At 36.4% G+C, this 22703-nt stretch overlaps 1 protein-coding gene across 2 annotated transcripts in view; it reads right to left on the bottom strand.

Annotated features, from left to right (window-relative positions):
* The window catches only part of raph1a (Ras association (RalGDS/AF-6) and pleckstrin homology domains 1a), a 96794-nt gene that overhangs the window by 45713 nt on the left and 28378 nt on the right, over positions 1 to 22703 (bottom strand). For both annotated transcript variants that reach the window (XM_067443517.1, XM_067443518.1), the window contains exon 2: positions 21656 to 21712. The gene's annotated coding sequence lies outside the window, so the exon portion shown is untranslated. The remainder of the gene's footprint in view (positions 1 to 21655; positions 21713 to 22703) is intronic.

Raw genomic sequence — 22703 nt, 5'->3', positions numbered from 1 at the left:
AAAACTGGGAGTGTCTTTAGGTAAATTAACCACAACTCATTTTCTGATTTTGTAGAATTTAAAGGGGTACTTCAGCGCTGGGAAGATGAATCTGTATTTAAACTGGGTCATTAATGTAGTAGAAATGTGAAATTATTTTTGAATTTGGTGCTTTCTAGACTGAGAAAAGACAGAACATGTATTTTTGTCTCATGGGGATGAAAGACTACAATTCCCAGAATGCTTCGCTGCCCTGTGAGGCCATTCCCAAAGCCACCAACTGGATTACTGTGACTGAGTTGGAGAAGACACTACTAAAAACTGAACATGTCTGTTCAATATAATGAGTGAGTTTACTTTGCATATCGTCAATTTGCATCATAGGAGGAATTTTTCCAGAAATAAAATGCATAAATCTCGTCTCAGTGGGATATGAGGGGGGAGCACGATCATTTGAATATACTCCAGGGTTTCCACTGATACAAAGCCATATGCTAATCGCTGAAGTAAACCTTTAAAGGCCTGCTGAAATCATAATTTAAGCTTTTTAGTTTTTAGTATGACTGTAAAACTGGCTTTACCAAACAGAAAGGCTCTAGTCAAACTGCATATAAACGAAACGCTATTGGCCGTTTCAAAAAAGGGGAGGAGCTGCTAACAGCTGGAGCCATTTCAGGGGAAATGACGTCAACACATTGAATAATGCGGCGCGGGTTCAAAGCACTTCAGTGGGCCTTAACTGTATAGTTCAATAATAATAATAGTGAATGAGGGAAAACAATGTTTTTATATTCACATTTTGATTGTATATTGATAGCATTTTATTACGTTATATTGTTTTAATATATTAATAATAATAATCATAATAATATGTTGATAATATGATGTTGATAACAATAGTGTTGGACGCAAAGCTAATTACATACTGACATAAGCTACAACTGATAAATTTTTAATCAAATTACTATTATTACAATTTATTTTAATTTTATAATGATTATATTAATTAAACTTATATTTATTTACCCACAATTAGACAAAAAACTCCACAAATATCATCACCACAAGCATTCCTGTTATGGTCATCATGGAAAATAATGAAAATAATCATGGAAATTAATTTACACAATGCATTTATTTTTCATAATGAGTAAAGTAATATTGCATTTTTAAAACTAGTATTTCTAAACACTGCTTAATGTTACAAGGCAGATTATTCTCATAACCTTGCTTGTATTCTCAGATGACGTGTCTTTCCCATGATCCTAACTTCATGCTGTTTGCAAATGGACAACAACTGTGTGAATTGTGCTTCCCACTGCCTGACCTTATAATCTTTGATCTCTGGGTCAGAGTTCAGTATGTGCATTAAAATCAGTCCATGAAACCCTGGTGTCTGGGATATCTTTTAAACTGGGAATGCTAAACACTAAGCATCAATTTATGCCATCATCAAGCCCAACAGTGAAAGCATAATAATGTCATTTAAAGTGCAGTTCTGGGATGTGTGGGCCTATCAGAGGCATTAAGCTCAGAGTTAGTCTCCTCTAAAGAAGCAAGCCTGTTAAAAATGGATGTAACGAGGCTTTGAAGTGGGGTTATGACCCCTGTACATTCTTCACACAACACATGGTGGGTTTCATAGAAATAAAGTGTGTGTGTGTGTGTGTGTGTGTGTGTGTGTGTGTGTGTGTGTGTGTGTGTGTGTGTGTGTGTGTGTGTGTGTGTGTGTGTGTGTGTGTGTGTGTGTGTGTGTGTTATTAATAGGAGTATGGTAAAGCCTGGAAAATCAGATAGACTAACACAAACCACAGACCGCAGCTCATCAACAGAAAGCATCACCATATCCGTCACCTGTGCATCAAATGACCGTACCGTAGTACGGTCTTACTTTTACTTTTAGTTCTAAACACGAGTCCACAAATGGTTTCTATTAAATAAGAATAAATCAACAGCAAGATGATACCTTACTAATCAAAAGTTTGGGGTCAGTAAGATTTTTTTTTCTTTTAAAAAAAAGTAAATAATGAAAAAATGTATCATGGTTTCTACAAAAGTATTAAGAAACACAAGTCTTTTCTACAAAAATATTAAGCAACATGTCTTTTTTTTTACATTGATGATAATAATAAGAATTTTTTCTTGAGAAGCAAATCATCATCATATCATACGACTTGAGTAATGATACTGAGAAAATTCAGCGTTTACCATCACATGAATAAATTACATTTTTAAAATATATTCAAATAGAAAAAGAGTTATTTTAAATTGTAATAATAATTAACATTCTTTACTGTATTTTGGATCAAATAAATGCAGCCTTGGTGAGCATATACAAGGCTTCTTTTAAAAAAATTAGGATCAAACTGGTCCTCATTTCAATCATGTTGAAGGCATTACAAGTCCATGACCAGAACATAAAACACAAGTCCATCACCAGCTACAGATCAATAAAAAGGGTGAATTCCAAATGGTTGATGCTACTAGTTTGTACCAAATATCACACTGGGAACATCTGTAATTAATTTGAATTATTATTAGCATTAATTAAGTTAAAATAAAAAGGAAATGACCAATTCCAATTAATCAGTACTACCATCATTTCAGTTGTTTCTCAGTGAGTTTAGCTTAGGGATGCTCATTTTCAAATGAAATTTCCCCCACATTTTGGGTGCATTTGATTAAAAGTATTCCTCTAAAATCATCATCATTACCTTATGTGACATTTGGAGGCAACAAACAGCTTCAACAGCAAGTGTGCATGAAAGCTTCCAATTATACGCCAACATTCAATGAATTTCCTGAAATGTGATCTGATGTATGAAAATTCACAGTCTTGGAAGGAACTGTGGACACGTGGCTCAATCCAAGCAATTCTTGCCCTTTTGCATCCATGCAAACCTCATCCAACCCCAAATACTGAAAAAAATGAGTTAGCAGAGGTGAAATTTACATGAGAAGCCAAATGGAAAAAATAAAGAAAACATTAGTGGGACAACTAAAGGACGTGTACAGGAACTGCCAAAAGCTAATAAGATTGTGCTTATGAAAAAAAGGACTGAATGGTCATTCATATGATGTAGAAATACAGTTTACCATGGTGACTGATGAGCAAGTCTGAACTCTTTGCTTTAATGATGATAAAACCTGATTCAATTCTTTAGAAACCATTAAAGCAGCATTTATAAATGTAATTTCTTGCCCCTCTCTTTTTGAAATCGTTTTATTTAATAAATAATCATTTTATAAAGTACTGGAATTGAAGGCATAAAATGAAGATGTTAAAGGCATTGTAGGTGTTTTGTTTCAGATTGTTTTTGTTATACTGGTTAAAAGTCTCTTCACAGTTATATACTGTACATATTATATATATATATATATATATATATATATATATATATATATATATATATATATATATATATATATATATATATATATATATATATATATATATATATATATTGCGCAGACATCATATATCATCAGCACGTTTCATGCTAGACAGTTAGACATACAGATTTCAGCCACCAATTACAGTTCCTCTTTAACCAAAAAAGGCTTATATTCACCCCATAGCTACTGTAATTTGGAAGAGATGGAAAACTGTGATGTTATATTCAGAGTGGTTCGTGACATAGATTTATGTATTTCAAGGTCAACACTATCAATGGCGAAATTAATCTGCAGCAGTCAGGTGGTACAGGTCAGTGCTCTAAGTTGCTAAAGTGGCTAGTTCCCACTTACCTGGCTTTCAGCGGATCATGTGGGACTTTCAGGATAACTTTACATCAGATAATTCATATTCATGAGCCAAACTGATGGTTCATATTAAATCCCTTTACTTTTCTGTTCTTAAACCCAGTCAGAAACGTTATGGGAATAGAAAAACCTAAAATCAGTGCATTTAGAGAGTATTTTCCATTCATAGGTCCAGCATTCATCTGATACAGACGTGGTTTATTCCAAAAGCTCAGAGCTCTGTGTCCTTGGGGGCTGCTTCAGTTTGCAGATCTCTGGTTTATTCCCCCCAACATCAGGAGTAATAAAGATACAGAGGTGGATTTGGTTTGTTGTTGGGCTGAAGTACAGTAACTCTATGGTGACTGGGCATAGTTACAATGAAGCATCCACCTTCCATGTGGAGCATGAGTGGAAATGTTCCTCCAACCACACCACCAACTCAAATCAATGACTCTCAGTAAAACACAGAGGAGCATTTAAGAGCGTTTTCCCACGACTACGGCACAGCTGTCATCCTCAGGGATGGGTGACTCGGGACACGACCGCAGTAAGCTCTTCGCACGAGGCAGATTCCAGCTGAGTTGTGGTGAGGATACAAGCAGAACGTAAAGGCAGAAAGAAACTGCTTCAAATAAGATCCAGATTTTCCTTCATTCCCTCAGCCTTCATCGCAAAGAGAAAAACAAATGTACTCGTGGTGAGGACGAGCTGGCCTCAGTCATTGTAGGAAAAAATGAAAATGAATCAACAAGAGAGTCCAAGTCTCAGCTTAGTATTCCAGATGTGAGCGAGGGAGCATGGAAACACACAAACACAACACATTCTCTTGCTTGCGTACAAAACCACACTCAAAAATAGACCAAAAAACATCAAACTGGGGGGGGCAAAATGGTTGACAAGCCAGGTTATTGGGTACACATGTAAAGTTTGAAAATATTAAGCTTTTCCTCCCTGCATACCTCTCATTTCCTCCCTGTTCATCTCCGTTCTTCTTTGCAATTTGATTGCGATTACTCCCGAGAGAAAGCGAGGAGTGTCAAAGGCAGAGAGCTCGAGACAGTCTTCTGCATAGTCAACATAAACATTACCAGGGCAATGTTTAGACTGAAGTTCAGGGCACAGTGGTTTTGCGATTAAACTGTCTGTGAGTAGGCTCTTTATAAACGTTCAAAACAAAAAAGAAAGAAAGACAGGGGGGAGAGAGAATACGAGGAAAACAGAGGAGTTTTATCTCTTTCAGTATCAAAGGAAGGTCCCCTGGCGAGCAACCGTTTGTGGACACCACACACACACCAGCATTTAGACGGAGACCAAAATAGAAAACTAATCTTAAGAGAGGTTTGTGGTTCTCACGGACAAATAAAAGCAAGTGGCAGCACTATCAAGGTCATCACCAAAGATCAAGTAAACGTTGACTAAATAAACATTGGAGAACATTTCCAAATTCTTAAGAAAGATTGTTGTTGGGTCAGTGGCAAGAGTGTTCATACGCTGTAAAAAATTATTTATCGCCACATTTTTTTTCTTTCATCAAATCAGATTAGATAATAGATATGGTTCAGATAACAATATTTTGTGTTTCTGTTGATTAAACCCATCTCCCTTCATTGTATTAACTCAAATTTGTAATTTCAATAAACTTACATTTTTAACGCAACTTTACGGTGGCCCAGTAGTGCAGCCGTACTAAATTAAACCACAACACAACAAAATCACCACAACACAAAGGAATTAAATCACAACACAATGAAATCGCCACAACACAAAGGAATTAAATCACAACACAATGAAATCGCCACAACACAAAGGAATTAAATCACAACACAATGAAATCGCCACAACACAATGGAATTAAACCACAACACAACGAAATCGCCACAACACAACATAAACAAGGCACAACACAACGGAAAAGAGCCACAACTAGGGTTGGGCATCGAGAACCGGTTCCAACTTGGAACCGTTTAAAAAATAACGATTCCATTGGAAGCGTTTAGAAAATGTATTTTCGGTTCCGATCTTCGGTTCCAAGCGCGCAAGTTTTGGTTTCCATGGCCACCTGATTTCCGGTGCTTGCGCCCGCTTGTTCATGGAAGCCCGGTAAGCGGCTCTGAAGTGTGGATTTATTTCACTTTTAAAAGCCTGGGTCGGCACAGTGCAACTAGTGTTGTCAAAAATATCGATACTGAAATATCTGAAAAGATACGATAGCCTGCTCAGCCTAAACAATCGATCCCAGCTGCTCTCCTCTCCTCTCCTCTCTGACCGACAGCGAGTTGACACGCAGCCGCATATTCTCACTCAGCCGGTTAACCTCTGAACACGACGGACGCGCGTTCTGCTGGACTTTTCCTTACGACAGCGTGTTAGTGTGTGTGATCGGTCTGAATTTCGCGCGGGATTGCACATAATTCTACGAATCCCCGCAGATTTCAAGCTCACATCTGAAGCGCACACACACACATAGCCTACCGTAATAAAGCCGCCCCTGACATACAAGTGCAAATATTCGCTTCTTTTTCCAGCTTATTATTGGTCAAATACACTCAAACAAATTCTCAGTGCACATTTTGAACAGTAAGTAAACACAGTCGGAAACAAGCAGTTCTTAAAGGGACAGCAGTCATTTGTTATTCAAAGTCAAACTACAAAAAGACAAACGATCACACTGCCCTTGACTGATCAACTTGTCTAACTTTAATGGTTTTATATGAAACTATTTAAGTTTTTGCAAAAACATTATCCAATGTTATTTTAAATTTGTTTAGCCACTTTGCGTTTTTTTATTCAGTTTCTTACCTGAATGTTAGACCTACCTGAAAAAATAAAGCAGTCTATTTCATTTATATCTTTTATTCTATTGTATTTATTTGTGCTATTTTTTGTAATATGTATCTTTGTTTATTCAATTTACCATTCAAAATCAAGCTTACTTGTGCTGTGTGTAAACTATTGCAACACAATTACCCCGTTGTAAAAAATACATTGAGTTAACAAATATTTGTGAGATAATTTTAATAGTAATTGATCAATGTTTATATATGAGAAAAAGCTTAAAAGCTTTATCATATAAAGTGATCTCTTCAGAAGAAATGTTTGATTGCCTAGACTTTCAAAAGACAGACAAAAAAAATTATATAAAAAATATCTAATTGACAGTATATGCAGCGTTTTTCCCCCGTTGTATTGAAAATAGCATTGAATATCGATGTGACATGTTTTGACTCAACCCCTCAAAGAATCGGAATCGAGAATCGAAAAGAACGGAATCGAAAGTAAGAATCGGAATCGGAATCAGAATCGTTCAAATCAAAACGATTCCCAACCCTAGCCACAACACAACGGAAACACGGCACAACACAACGAAATCGCCACAACACAACGGAAACAAGGCACAACACAACGAAATCGCCACAACACAACGGAAACGAACGACAACACAACGGAATTAAACCACAACACAACGAAATCCCCACAACACAACGGAAACAAGGCACAACACAACAAAATCACCACAACAGAATTAAACCACAACCCAACGAAATCGACACAACACAAAGGAATTAAATCACAACGAAATCGCCACAACACAATAGAAACAAGGCACAACACAACAGAAACGAGCCACAACACAACAAAATCGCCACAACACAACGGAAACAAGCTAACCTAGAAATCTAGACGCACCCTAGCGGCAGCAAATTTAATCTGCCCGCAAGTGTCCTCTAGGAACTCTCAATACCCTTCTGAGCTGTATTCCTCACAATCTGGATGGGCCAATCACATCGTGTATAGAGTCAGCGGGCGGGGCCATAATGACGACGGCCGAGTTGCATTTGCGTGCTTCTAGTAAACACAGAAACTGGCGAACGGCGGCGGTCTTTCGAATCAGCTTTGACTGCGATTCTGGAAGACTTGGAGTTAAGCTTTTCTCTGAGAAAAGAACAAAGAACGGCACTGAAGTCATTCAGTGGCTCGTTTCTGTTGTGTTGTGGTGAATTCGTTGCGTTGTGGCTCATTTCTGTTGTGTTGTGGCTCGTTTCTGTTGTGTTGTGGTGAATTCGTTGCGTTGTGGCTCATTTCTGTTGTGTTGTGGCTCGTTTCTGTTGTGTTGTGGTGAATTCGTTGCGTTGTGGCTCATTTCTGTTGTGTTGTGGCTCGTTTCTGTTGTGTTGTGGTGAATTCGTTGTGTTGTGGTTTAATTTAGTACAGCTGCACTACTGGGCCACCGTACAACTTACACTTACTTTAAGTTAAACCAACAATAATCTGTAGTGAAGTGAAAATATAATGAATATGAAATATCATGAAAAAAATAAAATAATATAAAATGGAGAAAATGAAAGGAAAATTTTAAATGTTTGCTTGGCAACTAACTGAAATAAATAAGTTTAAGTTACAAAAAACTAAAATTGCGATCACATTTGATACGAATGTCAAACGCATATAACAATATAACTCAAACTAATGACTAAAAACAGAAAATATACAAAAATATGAAATAATGCTGACCATGACAAACAGTCATGCAGGGGGTCCTCTCTATGACGTCACTTCCTGTTTTAGGTTTTTGCATGTAGGTCGCGCCACATGACTTTGGAAAAGTTCTTCATATCAGTATTTCGTGAAGCAGTTTTCTTAAAACTTTCTCTCTTTTTTTTACTTTATGCCCCCTAAAAATTTCAGAATTATCTTCTTATCATAGAAGAGCTGTATTTAAGTCATTGTTGAAATGGATTTTACTGTATTTTTGAATAAATTAATAGATTTAGAAAAACATCACGAGACCAGACGTAACAGCTTTCAAATGGTAAGTTGCATAAAGTGCATTACACATGGTGGCCTGGCAGTGTGAAAGTCTCCTGCTCAACAGATGGCACAGTCAAACATAAATCATCTAAATCAAGTCAGTGCAGGTTGTAAGAAACCACATACAACAGACACTGAGGTGCAAGGATGCTGGTGCTCAGCCAATGTCGCTGTTTCTGGCAGGATTCCTACATATGGGAGCGATCATAAGCCCTATTCCCACTGATTAGCACTACTATGGCACTGAGATCCTTAAGCATTATTAAAGCAGCCATTTATCTCTAAGACAGACAGAAAAACACAAAAGTATGCATGTGACTGAGTGCCACGTTGTGTTCAGGGAAAACGGATTGAAAATGTGAAAGAAGAGACTGAAAAAACCCCAAGAAAAAAACAAGAATCCAGTTGAGGATGTGTGGTGGAAATGTTTAAGACCTCTCCAGTGGGAGCATTTTGTCCAAGACTGATGGAATATGTCCTACTGAACAGGTCTGACAAACAAAGTCATGATTGCCTTTCCATTTACTGCACGAGGCCTGAATGGTCTTTTTTTTCCACTCCATTTTTTTTTTCACTCTCAGCAAAAGTTTACATTTGATGCCTCGTTCTTGTGAGCGCTACATTCCAGTCCATGAGATCAGCTGCTGTAAGTTTCAGTTATACGCTAGACGCCTAACTGCAGTGTGTCTTTAGTAACATGATGTTCTTTCACACAGGCCTATAAATCTTTATCAAAAGCCAACAATAGTGTGTCAATTTGTCATCAAATATAATAACTTGCCTTTTAAGAATAAGAAAAAAATCCCAATGAATCTGGTTTCTAGCTTCCATGGCCTACGGTAAGACTTTTCTCATTCAGATCTGTCTCTATTCGAGCTTGGAAGATCCACTTTTCATGATCCAATCAAGTCCTGATTAGTACAAAATTCTGCCCTACATTTTTTTTCTCCCCAAATGAAATTTGTGAAAGTGAAAGAAAAGGAAAATGTTCTTTTAGGGAAAATTTTAAAAAGCTGGGGTAGAGTGATTTTAAAGGGGTCATGAACTGAGAAATACAATTTTCCTTGTGTTTTTGACATATAAGAGGCATATAAGTTTCAGAAGTGAGAACTTCCTTGCTAGTGCAAAAGCAGCTTTTATTTAAACCAAGCCCAGCAAATGACTCATTGTGGAATGTGCCTATCTATAGGTGAAAGACTGCTTCTGCAGAAGATAATTAACGCCTAATTCATCATTGCAACTTTGGCCCCGCCCACTGGCATGTTAGTGAGATGACGAAGAGAGCAAAGCAAAACAAAAATCACTGACTGTGCTGAAGATAACATTATACTGTTTAAATTATATATATAGAAAGTGATCAAAGGACACTAAACTGCAATTGAGTTTATCAGAGTTACACATGTCATAGTTAACTATTTCATATGCAAATACATTAGCCAATCATAGCACAGGGTGTTTACATTGGCTTCTCACAGCAGACACACCTCTTCAAACAGCGATCAAATCAGAGGGCTAAAAGGATGAAAAATGCCTTTATTTCTACATTATGACAATTTTTAATGTACTAATCATACTAACATTATAAGTGCACTACAGTAAACATTACAAAACAATAAAACAATGCAGATAATGACCCCTTTAAAGACACTTACCAAGGTTGCAAGACTCAAATCTGGACAGAGACCAAGTGTACAACCTTTTTCACTGGGTTCAATTGTGGCTATTCATATTTCATGACCAATGACACAAAGAAATGGTTGAGCTAATGATTTGCTATCTGCTACTGCTGGTCAGAGGAAGCTGGTGTTAGTAGGCAGGATTTGTTTTACTCTATAGGCCTTCTAGCCTGGATGCCAGCCGAACTTAGCCCCACCCACAATTCTTTTAGGTCGGGCAGTTCGGCCTGAACTCGATCCATAGAGGAGTAATTATCTCCAAACAGAAACTGTTCGGACCAATGAAATCATCAGGGCGGGCTTTAGACGATGACGGACAGATGATAAACAGTAACGTTATCATGCATGTCATCAAAGGGGCTTGGATTATATTTGTTTGAATCCTAAACGGAGAGCTTGTTTGCATTCACCTTCACAATTTCTCTCAGAAATGATGATCATGTTAGGTAAGTACTCTGTGTATCATTAAATTATTTTATTTTTTTACAACACCGGCAAAGATTGTTTATTCCAGCGCACGTGTAGACAGGGTTGCCAAGTTTTTACAACAAAACCCGCCAACTACTAGCCCTAAACAATAGCTTCTCGGGGGCTTCTCCGGGAAAAAAAGGCGTTTGGGAGGTAAAATGTGTGTTATTTTGGCAAGGTTGCCAGCTAAAATTCGCACTCATGGGTCTATATATCACATAATAGTCGCTTAAACCTGCAGACATAGAAAACAACCCGCGGAATAAAAAGCGGCATTGGCAACACTGTGCAGTTGAGCTCTGTTGACATTTGAATGACAATGCATCACTTCGTTGCTCTGATTGGTTGTAGGTCTATCCAATTGAGGTCTTTCCTGGTTCGGTTGAAACACGCCCCATAATCACAGCCCAATGGAGAGTTTCAGACTCATATTCTGACTAGAATTGAGTATGACCACATCAGGCTAGGCCTTCTGATTTAGGCAAACATTCCAGGAATTGCAAAAGATTTGTTCATAAAATAACAACCAAAGTAAGAATTACACTGGAAATTGACTGTAGGTAGACAGATAAGGTACACAAAATTGGCCATTTCTCTGGAAGGCTCTGAAGTCACACTCATGCTGTTACGTAACCATGCGCTGTAACTGCTGTGTTCAATTGCTGTGTAATGTACCAGCCCTGTGTAAAAACAGCAGCCAGTCTGCATGACCTTTCAGAGCTAAAGACAGAACATGAAAACGGTCTCGCTACCACCCGAGCTACACCCATGACAAATCTGTCACTGGACCGCACACTTTTCCAATAAATAGTTCATTCTGGGACATTCTGGAAAACAGTTCAAAGGGTTGTGTGATTATTTATGGCTACTATACAGTATATGGAGGATGTTTTAAAAGACCACATGGAGTCAATGTTTTGTGGATTTTAGTCCATATGTGCTAGCTTTGAGGTCATATGTATGCTTTTAAAGTTGACAAAGTTGTTTGCCAATTTAAAGTTTAGCAACATTTTCTATTTCAGGAAAACAGACCAAAAATATTGATGACTTGTATATGATATTATAACTGTGAGCACAGGCTATTGTCAGTCAGTCTGTCTGTCTGTCTGTCAGTCAAGCAATCCATCCATCCATCCATCCATCCATCCATCCATCCATCCATCCATCCATCCATCCATCCAATCAATCAATAAAATCAATAGCCTAGGCATTCAATATGCCTGGCTCAAACCTTCCGTTTCAATTGGAAATCAACGGGAAGATGGGAAGTGGGAAGATTTTTATTTTTATTTTGTATAAACGCACACACAAGCTCAATATTTGTAAACACAATTATGTGGCAAATCAACCAAACTGTTTGATCATACATTGATTCAGTATGTTCATTTAAAAAAAAAAAAAACATCTTTGAAGATGTTTGAAGAGTTTTTTTTCTAAGGAATGCACCGGATTAAATCTTTATAAAATTAAAGTCAGAGTCAAATAATATCTCAGCGGCACCACAAAGTCTCCATTGTTTATTACCTCTAGAACCAAGTCATCCAATCACAAAGCAACATCTAGAGCTCAACACAAAACCTTGCAGTGAGCAGACAGATAGTAGAGCTGAGCAGGAAGAACGCGAACAAATCATTCAATTTGTCACACGATCCATGTAAAAATGTCTTTACGCTAAGTGCAAAACTTGCAGTACAAAGCAGAAATCTGTGATGTCCCCGCTTCCACAATGAAGGCATAAAGAAACCCATGTGCCAATTAAGTTGGAACAGGACTTTGACTCTTAACAAGTTGCAGGTTTAAATTTTCTACAGACTTGCACAGACTGCACTATTTGCTACATAAAAGCAAGAATTTCAGTGCTCCTTTGCTGGAATGGGGAACATTAAATCCTCCGTTCAGTTCCCATCTCACTGCTCTCATTATTGTGAAACTATCGTCAATGTTTCCCAACTTGATGCCACTGCAGAGCTCCAGAGTCTGTACTAAAATAACCTTGTGAGTTAATAGTAGGAGACGTGTATTTATTCAGTCAGATGTGCCATGCTTCTGTTGCCTGTCATTTCCACAACCCAGACCAGGATAAACAAAGAGCTATCCAATACTCTCCCTGGTCAAACGCCTCTGTGAGGCTCATGGGAGAAAATGGGCAAACCTCATGAAGTCACATACGCGCACGCAAATCATTTAACAGCATCTTCACACGCAACCAACAGAAACAAAACTTACATTTGACATTAGGCTATAATTTGGTTTTATATTTTACAGATGAGAAATGTCTACTAAGTTGGTTTGTTAGGGTGGAAGCTTATACGAGAGGTTCATCGGCCAAAAAAAGATGAAAACAATGAAAAGAGGATGATTCTTTTAAACAGAAGCTATGGAGAGATGAAAAGAGGTTCTTTCCCGTGTCTGCAAAAGCAGGATGCAGGTCATTAATCAATGGTGTGTGTGTGTGTGTGTAGGAGGGCAATACTGTTGATTTGTAGATAGTCTCAATAGCCTATTTTTTTCCAGTACCAAGAACAATTTTATTTCACCAGAAAATCAATACAATAATAGCTATACGGAGATTTCTGCCATGAGATATATGTTCCTAATGCTTCAAATCAGGAAAAAAGACAAGAAAAATGCATAAATATTAATGTAATATAAATTCATGGTTTTAAACTAAAAAAAAAACATGTGAAAGACGAGGAATGACTAAACAATATATTTATATTACACACAAAATATCTTTTTTTTTTATGGTGGTGGGGGTGACTTCCAATTATTTTTCAAAAGTTTTAAATCAGTTTTAGAAAATATTTTTTAAAGATGTTTTTAGTAAGATATGATTTTAAAAGAAGTCTCACCAAGGGTTGCTTTATTTGATCCCAAAATTGTGAAATAATAGTTTTCACTATTTGAATATTTTAAAAAGCAATGTATTCCTTTGTTGTCAAAGCTGCATTTTCAACATTACTCCAGTCTGCAGTGTCACATGATCCTCCAAAATGAATAGAAAAACGAGAAAGCCTATATAACATTATAAATGTGTCCACTGTCAATTTTGATCAATTTAATGCATCCTTGCTAAATAAAATATAAGTATTAAAACAATTTTTACTGACCCCAAATTTTTGAACAGTAGTGTATAATGTTACAAAAGCTTTCTATTTTAAATAAATGCTGTTGTTTTGAACTTTCTATTCATGATCCTATTCATTTTTAATCATAGTTCCACCCCATGATCTCACATAGGGACTCAACAAGCCCATGCATGGGCAGAACCTATTCTAAATATTCACAGCTACAACCACCCTTATAATAGAAAAAGGTCCCTATCAATCTCACCCAATTGAAATAAACTAAAATACTGTCAAATAAATGGTGTAGATACTAAATATGGGAATCCACTGGTAGTGATAGTTTGTGGTGTCTAACCCTAAAAAAGCTGCCTGCCCATGACCAAATTAAACACTGGAACCAAAGCTAGGCCAAGAATTCTGACCATTTGTCTTGTCAATCACGTGGTCAGTTCACATTAGCGAGAGTGCTCCGGATCGAGAGGAAGAGGTACAAAAAGAAGATGTGGAAGCAAAAGGAGGATTCAAAAGGTCCTAAAATCCTGCAAACGAGTGACAAAGCATCACTAATGTCATCATTCACGCACAACAGAGTGCTGCAAAAGGGAGACGTGCATAGAGACTCCCAACGCGGGCTTGGCAACACACACAATGGGACAGTCTTCACACACAGCTCTGCCAATTAGAAGCAGGAGGGGGAAGAGCAGAGGATCCAAAACAAACTCCAAATTGACAAATTAGCTTGCAGATTAGCCTTTCTGCAATCCCGATATAGAGAGGTTAGATGCACATGCAAGCTCAGTTCAACTCATCAGACTGATCATTGCTTGCTAAAAAGCACCAAGTAAGATCTTTATTAAATGCAAATCAAACTCTTTATGCAAGACATGCAGCCTCATAGGTCTACACTCTAGAAGCCCCTTTATACATCTCAAGGCCAAGAAAGGTGTGGCGTCTGCCAAGGACACATATTGGCGATTCCCCAGACTTCACAACCAGCACGGATGCTACAGTTCTTCAATCCTAGCTGCACAGTAACAGGGTCACACCTGCACAAAAAAACACAAAACAAGTGCTTCAAATCTTACCATACGGAAACACAGGAAGTCATACTCTTAAGTTCACTAGCTAAAAAGTCACAAATTGTCTAACACAAAGTAAACCAGGAGCCAGCAAAGCCTCACTAATGTCAAGGCCATATATTTAACCTCTGGGATACGGCTAAGGCATACACTCCAGCTGGGATAAAAGGGGGCAACACTGCCTGCCTCGGGGCACTTAGAGAAATGAGGGGCCCTAATTCAGTGACGGTACAGAGACAGATCTGAGGCAGTCTAGCTGATGCCACCATTAAATTTAATGAGTAAGGAGAAAGAGGGGTTTTCGCATTTGACAGTGAATAAAATTATAGATGACAATTCTGGTGCAGGACAGTCCAGCTGAGACTCCATTTAAGCACAGCAGGGGGGTCTGTGTTCATCCACAGAGACATAATGCAACACACTATGAATCAATACTGTTGCCCATTCTCTTTTCAAGTAAACCCACAGGCTTTGAACACGGGCCAGGCTGGCAGAAGACACATCACAATGACTTGCAGTTCATCGACAGCAATGCTGAGCCTGATTTTTAGTTCATGCAAACATGGCCCAGAGCCGGTCAGAACCGTTTTCAAATGTAGATCACTTGCCATGCTACACTGGACACATTAAATACTGTTAAAAGGATGTAGAGAGCCTTCATTTGCAGCAAGAAAGCAACCGGAAACAGTTTACATGTATACATTTATTTTGACAAAATAAAATAGAAAAAAAAGTAATACGTTAAAAATAACAAATTAAATAAATAAATACATTAAATAGGCATGTGACCCTAGACCACAAAACCAGTCATACGGGTAAAAATTTTGAAGTTGAGATTTATACATCATCTGAAAGCTGAATAAATAAGCTTTCCATTGATGTATGGTTGGTTAGGATATTAAAATATTTAGAAAATCTGGAATCAAGAGGGTGCGAAAAAATTTAAGTACTGAGAAAATCGCCTTTAAAGAGTTCCAAATAAAGTCCTCAGCAATGCATATTACTACTAATAATCATTTTTAAAAATAGATTTACAGTAGAACATTTGCAAAATATTTTATTTTGACCAATATGTATTGTTGGCAATTGCCACAAATATACCTGTGCAACTTATGACTGGTTTTGTGGTCCAGGGTCACATATTAGAATGATTTTTGAATGATCACGTGACTCTCGATAACACGAATAAATGTTATTTTTTAAATATTTTAAAGCAGTAAACTGATATAAACTGATAGTAATTATATTTCACAATATTGCAGTTATACTATATTTTTGATCAGCTTTTGAGAACAGATGAGAGGTTTCAAAAACATTTTTTAAAAATCTTACCAACCCCAAATGCTTGAACGGTTTAGTATAATATAATATAACATAATTTAATATATAACAAAACATTAGAATGGATTTCTGAGTGTCACTCAAGTAATGATGTTGAAAATTCAGCTTTTCCATCAAATTGTAAAATACTAAAATGGTAAACTGTTATTTTAAATTGTAATATTTCATAATATTGCAGTTATACTGCAATAATATACAAATTAATGCAGCTTTTGTACACAGAAGAGACTTTTCAAAGACATTTAAAAAAAAAAACGTACGAACCCCAAACTTTTGAAAGAATTGATAATATAATAGAATATAGTATAATTTGTAATATAATAGAATATATAATACAGAGGAGGGCAGGAGACATTGAGTTGGTAGATAAAAGCACACTGCAATCTTCCACTACGTGCTTTCCTGTGGGTGTACTGACATCATTCCATCACTTCCTGTACCCACTTGCTCTTTTCTTATCTCCAAGAATCCAGTACAATCAAAGCAGTCAGTGTGTATGATGCTGAAAGGTCAAGGTGGAAAAGAATTCAGTAGAATAAGTCTGTTAAGGTCAACACCACTTCAGGATCTACATTTGAAAGTGCTTGTGAGTCAGCCAAAGGCCATTCTTCCAGACAAAAACAAAGATCCTGGTTTGTACATGTTATGAATAGATCAAAAATATCACACCCTCTCCAGAGAGCTGCATAATAGGCAGACACACCAACTGGCCCTTGGAAATGAGACATTTGGATAGAGTGACCAAAATTTAGCCTAGAGATCCTGGAGATCCTCCATTGTTTCCTGCCTTAGTGCCACATAAATGGCACTATCCATAACACGGGTACAAAATAGAAACTATGTTTCAAAAATGGCTTTGTGAAAAGAGGTCATTACATTTTAGAAAATGTCCATCCATCTCAGGAAGTCAAACTAAATAGCTATAGATCTATTTTAAATGGGTAATGTTATAGGGTACAAAAGTTTCAGATTGAACCTAAATTAAGCTTTCACTCGCTAGAGACAAGCCTGTTCGCGTGCTGAACTTTACCAGTGTTGAATTTATAAACATACATAATATATTTTTATAAAAAATATTTTTGGTCTTTGAGATTCTTGTTTTTTCCCCTTGTACAATAACATTGCAACGGGATTGAATTGTGCAACAATAATAAAATGTATTTTCTACACTGAACAATTTCAATTCAACAAATTACATACAATTAAGAAAATGGTTTTAACTGTTAAGACTTCTTATGTTAATTGTGAATTTCTGCATTGATTTGTGATGTAAATTTGTATTAACCTAAATATTTTATCTAAGATATCTAAGGTCTTTTTCCAAAATATTAATGCATTTGTTGAAAAGAAAAAAAATCAGGTAACCTTTTTTTAAATTTTTTATTTGTTAACATTAGTTAATGCATTAACATTTTACAGCATTTATTAACATATTATTAATATGTTAATGTTAGTTTTAAAAGTTAGTTAACACTGCATTATCTAATGTTAACGAATACAACTTTTGATATTTAAAATGCATTATTAAATGTTGAGATTAACGTCGACTCATTTTAATGTTAACACTTCAGTTTAGGGTGCAATTCTCACTACTAACTAATTGCTTATTAGCATACATATTACAAGGATATTTGCTGTTTATTAGTACTTGTAAATCACATATTAATGACTTATTCTGCATGACCATATTAAACATCTTTAACACTGTAAAAAAAACTAAATTCATAATTGATCACATCATTTGTCAAATCAACTTAATATCTTATGATAATAAATGTGGTTCAGACAACATATTATTTTGAGTTTCTGTCAACTTGTCTCCTTTGTTGTATTAACTCAAATGTTTTATTTTAATTAACTCATAATTAAGGCAACCAGGTAACTTGCTTTTTTAAGTTAAACCAACATTTTTTACAGTGCAATACTTAAACTTAACAACTACAACTACCGTACTAACTATTAACAAGCAGTGGTGTAAAGTAACGAATTACAAATACTCTCGTTACTGTAATTGAGCAGTTTTTCTCAGGAATTTTACTTTTTTAAGTAGTTTAAAAACAGTGTACTTTTACTTTTACTTGAGTACATTTTTAGTGTATTGCTGTATCGGTACTTTTTCCCTAAACCTGCTGTCGCTACATTATGTTTATTTATTTTCTTGTCAACATGATGTTTTCCTGTATGTCCATGTGTCCCACGTGTGACTCCCGTCAAATCAACCATAGTGACGAGAATGAGAGGCACGTGCGCTTTATGAAAGGGGGTAAGTGTTGGCTACTGTATGATGACTGCAATCGTCAAATTGCCTTAAACAATTACTAAAAATTGACCGCAGAATATTACATTTTCCAATACATGCACACATGGTACGTGTTCTGTTAGCGCTGCACAAGCTCATGGCGCCATCTGCTGGAAACATTTCATTTAGCTTGATTGTTTGGCAGGCTTCAGTGCATCAGGCATTAACCGATCGCACTGCTAGATTTGTGTCCCTTACATCGATTTCGTTGACATGTAAACGTATTAACCTGCTTTCTGTCAGCTTATTAAAACGCATATTTGAATGTAATGTATTCTCATGTGGCGATTGAAAATTGTAGTCCATGTATATAGCAAATAACTTTCATAAAACATCAGATTTATATGTAAATCTGTTTTTTTTTTATTGCAAGCTAAAATAATCTGTGTGGAAAATTGTTATTCTATTCTGCTTTCTTAAGTTTATTCTTTTTACAGAGAAAACATCTATTGAAATTAAAGCAATACAATGAATGGGGCTTGAAAAGAAATAACTTTTTTTTTAAACGTAGAATTGTTAATGTACAACCTTTTTTAATTAACCGCAAGAAATCCTCTACAGAATGGTTGCCATAAATGTGACCAGATTATTGGTTTCTTTCTCAAATATTACATGGCTGTATTTTTAGTGCTAGCAGTAAAATAAAAATAAATAGTCAAAGAAATATTGAAATACTGTTGGTGATCTCAGCCTTTTTTGTTCTTTCTGAGAATCATCCATAAAAGAGTAAGCTACATTTTTAATTAGCAGGGTATAAAGTGGAATAACATTCATAGAATAATACTCACTACTCGCTACTCTTGAGTACTTTTAAAAAGGCTACTTTTTACTCCTACTTTGAGTAGTATTTAGGACAGGTACTTTTACTCTACTTGATCTACATTTTTTGACAAGTATGCTTTTTCAGTATTCTTTCCACCACTGTTAACAAGCAGTAATTAGGAGTTTGTTAAGGCAAAAGTCGTATAGTTAATAGTGAGAATTGAACCCTAAACTAAAGTGTGACCATTTTAATAAATGCTGTAAAAGCATTGTTCTTTATTAGTTCATGTTAACTAATATAGTTGACTAATGTAAATAAATTAAAGTGTTACCAAAAGTCTGTATCCGTATTATGGGTAGTGCCAGATAGAAGAAGTCGTCTGCAGTGGGCCTGAGCGATCCACGCGATTGGGTCATGCCGGCGTTAGGAAGCAGCTGAACTCGCAAGCTGCTATACAGATGCCAAAAACAGCACACAGTGGGACAGTACGTCTGCCTGGGAGCAGCACATACTTTCAGATTCTATTTCCATCTAAACCTAAACAATTAGAAATGCAACACCTTTGCACAGGCTGTGTGGAAAGCTGCTTCTTCTGCATCTGGGGAACAAAAAACATCTCAGCCTCTCGTACTCCTCTGACAGCCTTTACCAGTCAGTCATGTAATTACAAAAACAAATAATCATTTTAAAATATCTAATATTAGATATAAAAATATATTACGGAAAAGTGCAGTTTAACTATGCCTGAGAATTAAAAAAAAAAAAAAAAACAAATTCCACTAGGTACGATACATCTTGTTCCTTAGACAAATGGTCTAGACACCTAATGCAGAGCCAAAATCTCTTTGCCTCCACCTCACTGATGGGGAAAACGACACTTTGTGTAATTATTGTTCTTAGAAATACGAGACTGTAAAGTCTTCGCTCGTGCAGTGGTGGGGCCCCAGGGGCCTGACGTCCTCTCCCACTGTCCCCTCTCATTAGCCCTGAGCTAAAGCAGGCGCTCTGAGGAGATGACCACACTTCTGAAACTCCCTCCGAGATCAGACATGAAGAGAAAAGAAGCACTGAGGTTTCCTCGAGGCGGGGTTCGAGGGGTTAATGATAGTGTGTGGAATGTACGGCAGGCGGCAGGTCTCAGACCTGATAACAGGGCAGACGACACACAGGGATGTAATTCAGGATCAGAGTCCCAGAGGAGAGACGGTGTCTACTGTTTCCATACATCCCCACATGCTTTCACTTTTCAAATAGAAACACCAATGCAGACAGACTCTGTGGTGAGCGCACAGGAGGATCCGAGGCTTAAAGCAGCGTTATTTGAGATTTCGCTAACTTCCGGGAGGCTTTAAGGGTTGAGTGTGTCCACGGACGTTATGTTCCTTTCCAAACATGCATCGCATGTCTATGGGAATATTCAGAGTGTTATTAAAAAGTACAAGGAATGTTTAAAAAGCCACTCACAGACGTGGAATGAGACCATAACTTTGTCAAGTTCATTGTTTTAACCCCATTTCCAGAAAAGTTTGGACCTTTTTCGTAAAATGCAATAAAATCAAGATTTTGATTTGTTAATTCTCTTGAATAGATGTTTAACTGACAACAGTACAAAGTAATGATTTCCAGTGTTTTCACAGATTAATTTAACTGTATTTTGTGAATAGGGATGAAAAAAAGTATCACAATAACGTTTTTCATATCAGTCGATACCGATGATCATATCGTTACATGTCAAATCTTTATTTACTTCAAGGCTAAAAGCAATATTTTTTGCTCCCAAGTGAAAGTTGTAGAAACCAGACCATTAACTGAAGTTTTGTCAGAACATGACAAACACTTCACGTTTTTCAATTCTTTACACTTTTCCAGTCATTTTTCCTTAACAAAAATACATTTCTAAATATAAAATTTAATTGCTGCAAGAGCAAACAACTGATATCATTTCAAGTCATGAAACAGGTTTGTGTTGCCTGACTTTGAAGGGGTGTATCTTTAGCACAGTTTGCAGTGCATGCTGCAATATTAATAATATTACATGTTTTGTCTCTTAGAAATGCACATTTGACAGTAGCTTGAGTTGACAGTAGATGCTGTTGAGTTGACAGACAATGAAGTTGTTACAATTTTTAGAGAGGTTTCTGTTTTTGTTAATCAGAAACATCTCAAAATTGTAATAACATTTTTATATGGAAAAATGTAAGTATTTTATTAAAATTAACCATTGGTCTTTCTTGGAAGCATACATTTAGATAACCACATTATAAATCATACTTATATGCTGATGACGAATTAATCTCGCATCCTTAATTACAAAAGTCCATCCCTTGAGATTGTAATATCTAAACATTAAACACATTTGTAAAATGTAAAGGAATGTTGGTATACGAACAACAGTCATCTGTTTTTAGTGCTAGCAAGAGAAAGCATACCTTTGGTTCTGTGGCAGTGCCAAGCTGATTTCTGAAGGGAAAAGGTCCTCAATCAATCTGTGAAACAGAAAAGACTAATTAATATGTATTCTTAACTAATTATAAAAGTTGCCCTGGCTCATCATTCACTTAGACCAGAATGAGAACTAAAAAACAGTCCACTTTAACCATCAGATCTGCAGGTTAAGAATACATTATGCAGCTGCTGTAACTGGGGTGACAATGCAGCCCTGACAACATTGAAAAATTTAAAGGGAAGGATTAATGCAGTCAACATTCATAAGCAATCTGATATGACCACAAAGGACTGGCAAAAAGGTTGCTAAATGCAACATGGCGCTAGTGGTCATGACAGAACCTGAGCTGTTACAACACCAATATTCAATTAACGCATAATGCACATATAATGCAAGCATAATAGGTGTTGTACCATAAGATAAAAGCTCTGACGGAATAACATTTCAAGCAAATTGAAACTGATTGATCATATTAAAATCTCCACGCAAGATCACAAGATGTTAACATGGGTATGGCTTCTAATCTAAAGCAGAAAAACAAATGTCAATGTCAACTTTATAACACAATTATAAACAACAGTTGACCAAGGTGCTGAAAAATATATCAAAATAAAACCATATACAACATAACAAATTACAAAAAAGACCAGAAACTATGTATCATTAAAAACCAAAAAAATAGATATGTTTTGAGTTTTGCTTTAAAATCGTGTAGTAGTGTAGAGGCAATTGTAGAATAGAACAGAATAGAAACAGATAGGCTGTTCCAAAGTTTCAGTGCAGCGACTGCAAAAGTATGATCACCTCTCAACTTTCTAGCCTATTTAGCAGTCTCTGGTTGAATGACCTTAGAGACCTTCCTGGATTCTTAACATATAGTAAGTAATCCGTTCAAGGATTTAATAACCAGTAAGAACACTTTAAAATCAATCACCGCAAGAAAAGAGCCTTGAGGGACTTCACAAGTAAGTCAGTCATTAACTCTTTTCATCATCAGTATTTAAAGTTAAAACCTTTGTATTCTGCTGAAT

The sequence above is a fragment of the Pseudorasbora parva genome, chromosome 5, assembly GCF_024679245.1.
Source record: "Pseudorasbora parva isolate DD20220531a chromosome 5, ASM2467924v1, whole genome shotgun sequence".
In the NCBI taxonomy this organism is placed as follows: Eukaryota; Metazoa; Chordata; class Actinopteri; order Cypriniformes; family Gobionidae; genus Pseudorasbora; species Pseudorasbora parva.
This window is presented reverse-complemented; position numbering and strand designations above follow the sequence as displayed.